Below are 11,181 nucleotides of genomic sequence, written 5' to 3'. Positions count from 1 at the left end.
CAGCCTGCTCACCATGAATATACCTGACTGACTATTTGTCTCTAGCCATGACTGATATAGGACTCATCTTGCCTGCCTCTCCAATCCCCCAAGCAATCTACCTCTAATTTTTTGATGACTAAACCTCTGCTTTCACTTTTTCTGCCTTAACTGATTTTCCTTGACTGCATCCTGTAACTTTCAAGTAGGTACTCTAAATGTCCTATAGTAAGGATAGTGGATAATAAGCTTGGATAACTTGGTGGTTTCTTTTTTATGCAGAAAAGAGTAAAAGATTTAACATGTTAACCTGTAGCTAAGCAGTACCTCATTGTGACCTTTGGAAAAACTGTAATGCAAGTGTATTAAGAGAATTTTTCTACTTCTTCATAGGGTGCCCCTTTTCTTTTTCTCCTTTTTTCTTCAAAAACTTTCATCTTTAGCTGCCCCAAGTCATCCCAATTGTAAGTTGAGAAGGAAACTGTAGGTGTTAATGATAACATGTTAAATCTTCTAGAATATTTCATGATAAAAGAGTACCAGGGGATTTTTGAGAGTAGATTTTGAGACTTTTTGGCCTCCTCCAACTGTATTATTTTACAGAAAATTATCTCCCTTGATTTTGGGTTCAAATGACTGAATTATTAACAAAAAATTAGGACAATAAATATATAGTTATTTCTTTTTTATCTTAAAAGTATGACATTTATAAAAATGTATCATATATCATCATCATTCTCTAGATGATGAGAGTTTTTAATAAGAAAAAAAATAGAGAGGACATCATCTTAAAGTAGAAGGCAGTATTTTTCAGAAAAGGACATGTATTGTTAATTTTGAATGCAGAAATTTTACACAAAATTTTCTATTGTATGTATTTTTGTGCTAGAAGTATTTCAAATTGACACAGTTTCCTAGGAACTAAAATAAGAGAAGGAAAAAAGGAAAGCCGAATGTTCATTTTTTTTTTTTTTTTTTCAGGACACTGATTTTTTTTAGTCACAGCTGTTGCTGAAAATCTAGCTTCATGGAATTGTATTTATGATGACAATAGTGATCCTATGCTTCTGTAAGATAAGAATGTTTGGAAAATTCCCTCCCACCCCCTTCTTTGTTCTGACAGATTGTTATTAATAGATTAACAACAGACCCTGCCCTAGCATCTTCCAAAACAAGACCCACTTCCACCCCTCCTCAAAATCTTCCTTCATTTATAAAACCCCAGCTTTTCCCTCTCTTCTTTAAGATGTTTTTCATTAATGGATGTTTTCCCCCTAATGCAAGAGCCTGAGTAGAATTGTCTTAATTATCTGGTGCATTTTGTCTTTCACAATGAGTATATCCAACCTCATTCACCTCCCCCACGTTTCTGTTGTAATCAATTCAGCATTTTTTGTGGACTCAGAGAAGTCAAGTTACAACTGCTTTGTCCCCGTTTCTTTGCCAATGAGAACAAAATGGGCAGGAAGACTGTCTCCTACTGCTCCAGATGGCCTTTAGACAGTGGACACTCATCCTGAGTAACGGTGATTTACTCAACACACAACAGACAGATATTTTCCTGACCCAGATATCATGTATCTCTGAGGCTTTTTGGTTTTTGTTTAAGTTTTTGTTTTTCCCAGGGCTGATGGTTGGAAGGCTTTTGTGAGCAGAAAGTAAATGAATGATTGTTACTTAACACTTTAAATTAGAATTCAGTTTATTAAAAGCACAGTTTAAAATCTGGTTTTCCTTAAACCTTTAAATTCAATGTCCATATGTGATTATATCTAGAAAATGTGAAGGATTGCTATGGAGGGTGGGTGATAATTTTCAATCAATTCAAGTTGAAATGAATGCACTTAAAAACCTGGCTCATTCTAGACTTAACCTATTACATTCCTTTAAACCTTTAAAATATGTTTAAATTATTTCATCCTTTAATTTTTCAAAGGATGAAGTAAATTTTATAATCTGTATACCTAATTCTATGACTTGCTGGAGTTAGAAGACACTTTCTCACTTAGGAAATAGCTTTACTGTTCCAAGTTAGTTGGAGCTTCCCTGCCCATGAGAACTGAGACAGCTTGTTGATGAGAGAGTTTTTTTGCCTGCGTTGGACTGTGAAGAAACCTGAGCACTGAAGAACTGATGCTTTTGAACTGTGGTGTTGGAGAAGACTCTTGAGAATCCCTTGGACTGCAAGGAGATCCAACCAGTCCATTCTGAAGGAGATCAGCCCTGGGATTTCTTTGGAAGGAATGATGCTAAAGCTGAAACTCCAGTACTTTGGCCACCTCATACGAAGAGTTGACTCATTGGAAAAGACTCTGATGCTGGGAGGGATTGTGGGCAGGAGGAGAAGGGGACGACAGAGAATGAGATGGCTGGATGGCATCACCAACTTGATGCACATGAGTTTGGGTGAACTCTGGGAGTTGGTGATGGACAGGGAGGCCTGGCGTGCTGTGATTCACGGGGTCACAAAGAGTCAGACATGACTGAGCGACTGAACTGAACTGAACGAAGCCAGTTCATCTTGCACCACTGAGATAACATGCACTCTTGCTTCTAGTTGCTTTTACAACAGGTATTCTTAATCTAAACTCTTTAGATTCACTTGGTTTCTGTTGGGTTTCAGTCACATCTCACCAACTATTTTTCTTCTGAGTTGGTTTGCAACATCTCAGGAAAGTAGCAGTCTTCCTCATTAACTGAATGCTAGATTGTTTTTATATTCTTCTATGACTGGCCACAACAATTTTGTGGATATTAAAAAGACTTGTAGTTGGTTCTGCATATCCGCCATGATATGGTCTGTCTGTAAGACCACAGCTTCTAAGATCCCACTACATTCATTTCTTCATGAACTAGTGTTTCTAACTCAATGGAAAAAGCTAACACAGCCTCAATTAATGTAGAAACCCAAGAGTCTAAGATTATAGAAGGTGGGGAGAAGACAGGGAGCATAGAGTATAGCCTAATGACAACATGATCTTTGGTTATGCACCAATGACAGCCTCAGGTTCTTTAACAGTGTAATATCTATCACAATGTGCATGATTAAAAATAGTGAAATCATTAGTGAAAAATGCTTTGAATATATATTTTTTAATAATTAATAGGCATGAGGCCTATGATTACCATATTTATATTTTTATTATTTAGATATAAAATACTTAGGAGTAAACATCTAATGCATATTTTAAAGAGATGCATTTTGAATGAAAGAAAGATTGCATAGAAAACAGCAAATAACAAGAATAGTCCTTCAGATTTTGTGAGTGAGTATATATCACAGAAAGAAATAGTCTTGGGTAATAAAACAACCGAACTCTGCTGTATAGACTACGTGACACAAAATATGTATTGCTTCTGAAGTAAATTAAATATGACTTAGGAGCATGAGCTAAAGAGACGATTTCTGGAAATGACAGCCTAGAAACTTTTACAATAAATAAAATAAATCCTAACAAGTACTCCTTTTTTCTCCTTCAGGCCTTTCCTTTTCAAGTGATAAATGCTTACAAAACAGATATTCAGCAGCATAACCAAATAGATTCAATGGGAGTGAGCAACACTTCACAACTGTAATTTTGATTCTTCAAATTTTTAGAAACAAAATTACTTTGGGATAAATAATTAAATTTTAAGCCAAAATAATATCTGATAAAAAAACCTTTTAAATCTGTGACTTCTTTTTGAAGTCGTATCTTTTTGGATTGTTGTTATTGGTTGTCATTAAGTCATGTCCTACTCTTTGTGACCCTATGGACTGTAGCCCACCAGGTTCTTCTGTCCATGGAATTTCCCATCTTTTTGGATGCTCATCGTTAATTTCAAATATCAGATTTAGTAGTACACACCACTGAGAATTCAGAAATGTCTAGATACAGGTTTCTATCTATGTCATCAGGATTCTTTCATTTATACTGTCCTCTATGTGGTCCCTTAAGGAGATTCCTCACATGGTACAAAGATCAATGCCAGAAGCTCTAGACTTAGTATAAAGAGGAAGTATCTTTTCTCCCCTTGAGTTGTATAAATTTATGAAAAACAAACAAAAAGAGTGAGTTGGATTTATAGTCACGAGTCAAATATTCAGAAGTCCTTGGCTGGCTGAGCCTGGCTGCCCTCACCTAGCCATCTGGGTTATAAAACATCCGAGTTTTATAACTCGGAAGGAAGGAGCTAAGTTGTGCAAAAAATATGGAAAGATAATTCCCTTGGCAAAACTATGATGTATTCAAAATGTTTTATCTTCTCACTGTCCTTCCATTCTTTCTCAGCCTTTCATGCATTCCCAGGGCTCTCATAATCAGAGAGTGCAGTCATGTCTCTTGACCATAGTGTCAGTTCATCAACCCATTGCTTTATTATAGGGCTTGTCAACTCCACTGTCCCTGCAAACTTGTTGGTTATCTATGCCACTCTCTTCTTACTGTTCTTTTTAGGTGAAAATAGGTTTTAATAAGTTGATCACACATAAAGGCAGTCTATTAGTACTTTAGCTTGGGCTGGTATAACAAAACGCTGTAGATTGGGTGGCTTAAACAACACATGTATTTCTCATAGTTCTGAAGGCTATATGATCAGCATATTGGCATGGTCTGGCTCTGGAGAGAATTCTCCTCCTGACTTGTAGATGACTGCTTTCTTGCACTATCCTCATATGGCAGGGACAGAGAGTTGAGGGAGGCAGCCAAACAAGCACAGTCTAATCTCTTTTACTTCTCTTCCAAGGATACTAATTCTATCATCCTATCATCACAGGGCCTTTACTCTCATGGTCTAACCTAAACTAATTACCTTCTAGAAGTCTTACCTCTGGATATCATCACACTTGGGATGAAAGCTTCAACATATGAATTTTCATGGGATACAACCATTCAGTCTATAGCAATCAGTGTATGAGTTATCATTTTCTAAGGCAAGCTCTTGAAGTTTCTCCAGTAGGTTGTCATGGTGATATAGCAGGTAGGGGCAGAGAAATGAGTAAGAAAGATAGTTTAGCAGTCACCAGATCTTTCAATTCAGTTCAGTTCAGTCGCTCAGTCGTGTCTGACTCTTTGCGACCCCATAAATTGCAGCACACCAGGCCTTCCTGTCCATCACCAACTCCCAGAGTTCACTCAAACTCATGTCCCTCAAGTCAGTGATGCCATCCAGCCATCTCATCCTCTGTTGTCCCCTTCTCCTCCTGCCCCCAATCCCTCCCAGCATCCGAGTCTTTTCCAATGAGTCAACTCTTTGCAGATCTTTAGCCCTCTTCTGAAATGTTTTTTTATTTGTTTTTTTTTTAACCAGTTGGGATACATTTACTTCTGTCTGGAGCTGGTCCAGGTTATGTAGGGTTCAGTCAATAAAGGCATGACGTCTTTTTTCCATCTGATGAACAAAGAAAAAGGTTCTTATCTGTTTGTCCTTGTGCTCAACTATACCAGCAGATAGCTGTATAACAAGGACAAGGCGACTATTTGCTAGGTACTAAACCCCTGCACTTCCCAGCCAGAGGTCAGCTAGTCTGCTTCTAAAGAGATAAACACCACCACTTTGTGAGTGCTTTTCTTAAGGGATATGGATGCTTTTTTAGTTTCAGCACAAGCAAATGAGTAAGAGGAACTGGAGGATATAACATCAGGAGCTAGAATGTGAGTGCCAGGAACCCTCTGAGCAGTGAGCAGGAGATTAGACTGGTAGGACTGGAGAGGTAGGATTCAGCAGCGGGCGAGGTGAGCTGAACAAGCAACTCCAGCAGAGTTGCTGGTACCCACAGCAGAGAACAGCAGGGGTTGGGAAACTGGAATAGAGCTGCCAAGCAATGAAGGGGAAGAAGCAAGCCCAAAGCCAGCCTGAGGTCTCAGATAAGGGGTCTGGAGATTTAGTGGGGATGGAAAATCAAAAGTTAAGCAGTAGAGTAATAAGAACATGAACAAGAGCTGAGGAGAGTGGCTTATTTAACTGTCTTCCCAGGTCATTCCTTTGGCAGGAGACAATGCCCAGTGGTAGCAGAAAGGACACTTGGTGTCTCCAAGCTTCAAAAAATGAGGTGGGTATTCAGAGGATAGCTGCTGGGAGGTAACCCCTGATGTTCTGTGTAGCCAAATCAGAGTTAATCTCATACCCCTTCCACCTTTCACCAGTTCTTAGTTACCAGGAGCACTGCTTGAAGGAATGATGCATGTTCAGGACACTCTGCCAGACCAGATACAAATATGAGCCATGTCCCATAGGCTGTCCATTTCTGAGAATCAGAGACTTTCAGAGTCCGAAAGATGTGTGTCAGTGAGTGACCCTATTGAACTGAGATTTGTCTTCTGGCCTCCTGAATGTGTTCCTCACTAAAAGACAAAACTGCTAGAATCCTGAACCTTTTTTCTTTGTCTTTAGTATTGCTCTTTACCCAGAACATCCTAAAAGAAGAAAAGGAGCTATTTTGAGTGTCCTGTAGTACCTTTATTACCCAATGTGAGGCAGGGAAACTTTTGCTTGCATTCAACCTACAGACATGTTTCCTTATGTATTTTTTGCCCAGTTTGCCTTAACTAAGTACCACAAAGTGGGTGGCTCAAAAGGACACAAATGTGTTGGCTTTTGGTTTTGGCAGTTAGAAGTCCAAAATCAAGATTTTGGCAAGGCTCCCTCTGAAACCTAGATGTTTCTTGCCTTTTCCTACCATCTGGTCATTGCCAGCGATCTTTGGTATTTCTTGGCTTGTAGATGGATCCCTCCAATCTTCTGTCTTCACGTGGTGTTTTTGTCACGTGGTGTCTTCATGTGGTCTATCTTCACATGGCCAACTTTTATAAGGACATCAGTCATATTAAATTAGGGGCCCACTTTAGTGTGACTCCATCTTAACTAAGTATATCCAAAAAGAATCTATTTCTAAGAGAGGTCACATTCTTAGGTACAAGGGGCTAGCACTTCAATATACTTTTTTGAGGGGGACACAATTTAACACATAACACTTTATATGAAAATTTCTGGCAGCTTTGGTTTCAGCCCTAGCAAGCCCCAGCACAACTGGATGACATGTTGTCGTTCAGTTGCTCAGTCATGTCTGACACGTTGCAACCCCATGGACTGTAGCACACCAGGCTTCCTTTTCTTTCACTATTTCTTGGCATTTGGTCAAATTCATGTCCATTGAGTTGGTGGTGCCATCCAACTATCTCATTCTCTGTCACCCCCTTCTCCTCCTGCCCTCAATCTTTCTCAGCATCAGGTCTTTTCCAATGAGTTGGCTCCTCACATCTGGTAGCCAAAGTATCGGAGCTTCAGCTTTGCATCAGTCCTTCCAATGAATATTCACAGGGTTGATTTCCTTTAGGATTGACTGATTTGTTCTCCTTGTTGTTCAGGGGACTCTCAAGAGTCTTCTCCAACACCACAGTTTGAAAGCATCAGTTCTTCAGAGCTCAGCCTTCTTTATGGTCTCTCACATCAGTAACATGACTACTGGAAAAAACATAGCTTTGACTGACTATACAGACCTTTGTTGGCAAAGTGATGTCTTTGCTTTTTAATACACTGTCTAGGGTTGTCTTGCCTGGAAAGTCCCATGGATGGAGGAGCCTGGTAGGCTGTAGTCCATGGGGTCACTAAGAGTCGGACACAACTGAGTGACTTCACTTTCACTTTTCACTTTCATGCATTGGAGAAGGAAATGGCAACCCACTCCAGTGTTCTTTCATGGAGAATCCCAGGGATGGGGGAGCCTGGTGGGCTGCCGTCTATGGGGTCGCACAGAGTCAGACATGACTGAAGTGACTTAGCAGTAGCAGGGTTGTCATAGTTTTTCTTTCAAGCAGCAAGCATCTTTTAATGTCATGGCTGCTCACCATCCACACTGATTTTGGAGCCCAAGACAATAAAATCTGCCACAGTTTCCATTTTCTTACCCATCTATTTGCCATGAAATGATGGGACTGGACATGGACTGAGGGTAAAATAACTGGTACTGTGTTCACGAGGCTTTTCTCCAAAGTGAACTGAAGTCGTCTACAATAGTAGGATATGTAACTGCCTCCTACCCTTCACCCTGAATCTATGGTGAAGGAGCATCTCACCAGCCCCTTCTATTAGAGGCACTAACAATGCTTGCTCCTCAGGCTAGGAGAGTTATATGATACTGTAGAAGGTTATATGTTCTTAGAACAATTTTCAGATTTCTCCAATTTACTGCCCTGAGAAGTTTTGGTTCTAGTTTCCATTTAAAAGTATCCAGGTCTGGTCTCAAGGGTTAGGGTCAAATGGGAGATGGGCTATGGAGGTTCTCTGTTACGGGCTTAATGTGGCCCCTGAAATTCATATGGTGAAGTCCTCACTCCCAACGTCATGGTTTTGGGGACTGGAGACTTTGGGAGGTAACTAAGATTAGAAAAGCTCTTATAAAGTGGAGCTGTATAAGAAGAGATACCAGAGAGCTTGCCTGCTTTCTTTCCACCATGTGGGGATGCAGTGAGAAGGCATCTGCAATGTGGGAAGAGAACTCTCATCAGAAGCCAGCTACACTGGAACCCTCACCTTGGACCTCCAACTTCTAGAACTGTGAGAAAATAAATTTCTGTGTATTGTGCTATCCAATCTCTGGTGTTATATTACAGCATCCCAGGAAGGCCAAGATGTGCTCTGTATTCTTATGCTACCTCAGTATTATGGAAACTTCTGCTGCTGCTAAGTCACTTCAATCATGTCCGACACTGTGCGACCCCATAGACAGCAGCCCACCAGGCTTCACCATCCCTGGGATTCTCCAGGCAAGAACACTGGAGTGGGTTGCCACTTCCCTCTTCAATGCATGAAAGTGAAAAGTGAAAGTGAAATTGCTCAGTCATGTTCAACTCCCTGCGATCCCATGGACTGCAGCCCACCAGGCTCCTCCGTCCATGGGATTTTCCAGGCAAGAGTACTGGAGTGGGTTGCCATTGCCTTCTCCCATTATGGAAACTATTAAATTATAAGTTCCTTGTGGTTAGTAGCTGGCTTTCTCTCTCTCTCTCTCTCTTTGTTGGACAGTAGCCTGCTAGGGTCTTCTGTCTATGGCATTTCATTTCTCAGGCAAGAATAGTGGGGTGGGTAGCCATTTTGTTCTCCAGAGAATCTTCTGTACCCAGGGTCAAACATGCATTTCCTGTATCTCCTGCATTGGCAGACATTCTTTCCCACCGGGCCACCTGGGAAGCCCCAGTAGCTGGCTCTTTTATGCATAATACACCATGCTTTACATTAGCTCCACGTTTGTGTTCCACTGCAAATGCCCATATTTTACAGATGAAGAAACAGAATTAAAAAGTTTTGGTGAACCTAAGCTGAGCTCAAATTTCTCTTACAACCTGCCTGTCTACCCCACTGCCCTGCCCTGTACCTCTGTCTTCTGTGTTTTGGTTGTAACTTTGTTAAGTTGGATTCTCTATAGAGGATCGCAGTATGGACAATATTGGGGGGAAAAGGAGACTATGTAGGCTGAGTCCAGTGAAAATGCTACAGTAAGGTTTTTATTGGTTTCCCACTGGAGTGTCAGAGAAGGCAATGGCACCCCACTCCAGTACTCTTGCCTGGAAAATCCATGGACGGAGGAGCCTGGTAGGCTGCAGTCCATGGGGTCGCTAAGAGTTGGACATGGCTGAGCGACTTCACTTTCACTTTTCACTTTCATGCATTGGAGAGGGAAATGGCAACCCACTCCAGTGTTCTTGCCTGGAGAATCCCAGGGACAGAGGAGCCTAATGGGCTGCCGTCTATGGGGTTGCACAGGGTTGGACAAGACTGAAGCGACTTAGCAGCAGCAGCAGCAGCACTGGAGTGTACCTGTAATTGCTGTTATTACAGTCTTATAGATATCCTTGTTTCCTGAATTCCACAGACAAGCAGAAGGTTGGAATGGACAGGAGAGAGACACTGCCAAGGGTAGGGGGTGGTCAGGGAGGAGGGAATGAGCTGCTTGGTGATGGTGATGCAGGAGCAAGTTGGGTATCTAGAGAGAAGAATTGTAATTCCACAGCTTCATTACGTGCAACAAGGCTTTTGCTCCTGTCGTTCTGTACTTTCATCCTCCTGATTGGTAAAGACCACAGACAGTTTTTACTGGCTTATGAGCACGGTGAGATGTTTCCCAGTGTGGACAAGCAAATGGAGGAAATTTAATCAAGTGGCTGTAAGGGCCTTGAAGTATGAATGGACTCTAATAGATGTGATATCTTTAAAAAATGATCATCCAGGTTACCAATTGCATTATTAACTTTTCCTTATTACAAACGATATCCCAAGTCTTAAGTATTTAGGGAGAGATTAGTCCGAGTCACATTACTCTCCTTTCCAGATGCACGCACAGGGTCTTCTGTGGCTGCTTTTCTTGAAACTCACAGAAGAAAGGGTAATTTTAGTAAAATCAATGAGATCTGGGAAGGAAAGTCCAAAGTCAGCTCTGCACTTCTTTGGGAATTGAATGAATGGCCCACATTCTGGGGAAGCATGTAAATTTTTAGTGATTTTGTTCTTGAGTGTCAGTGTTTATAAATCATGGTACTGGTATCCTTGGGCAATGTGAAGGGAATGAGAACTGTTCAGGCCATCTAAGGATTTACAATCTCCAGGTGGCTGTGATAATTTAGAATGAGTGGAGCTGGGACAACTTCTTTTGAGAGAAATATTGAGGATTATTGAGAAGAGTGCTTCATTAAACATAATGTGCATGTCAACCATTCAGGTAAGTTGATAATAATGTAAATTTCTTGGACACACCCCAGACTCTAATTCAGATAATTGTTTATAATTACCTCTTGTGGCTATGATGCAGATGGACACAATCAGGAACTGGTTTAGAAAAGAATTCTATGGTTTGGCTCTAAGAGGCCATTCTCAGTAACAAAAATGTGGCATAAGATGAAAGCAAGCATGGGGCATCAAAACTTGCTAAGCTAGAGAGACAGCAGACAAATGCAATGGATGGGTAAGAAGCCTTAAACATAGACACCACCTGGAATACCATTTTAAAATTCAAAATTCTTTACCACCTCCAATTTTTTCAGTAGTTTCTTGAACTTCAGCCCATAAGTTACAATTTTTTTCTTTTCTTTTTAAATTATTTTTTAACTGAAGGATAGTTGCTTTACAGAATTGTGTTGGTTTCTGCCAAACATCAGCACAAATCAGCCATAGGTATATATATGTCCCCTCCCTCTTGAACCTCTCTCCCACTACCATTTTTAAGTATTC

The sequence above is a fragment of the Bos indicus x Bos taurus genome, chromosome 11 (assembly GCF_003369695.1).
Source record: "Bos indicus x Bos taurus breed Angus x Brahman F1 hybrid chromosome 11, Bos_hybrid_MaternalHap_v2.0, whole genome shotgun sequence".
Taxonomy (NCBI): Eukaryota; Metazoa; Chordata; class Mammalia; order Artiodactyla; family Bovidae; genus Bos; species Bos indicus x Bos taurus.
The sequence above is the reverse complement of the archived record's forward strand: the minus strand, read 5'-3'. Positions refer to the sequence as shown.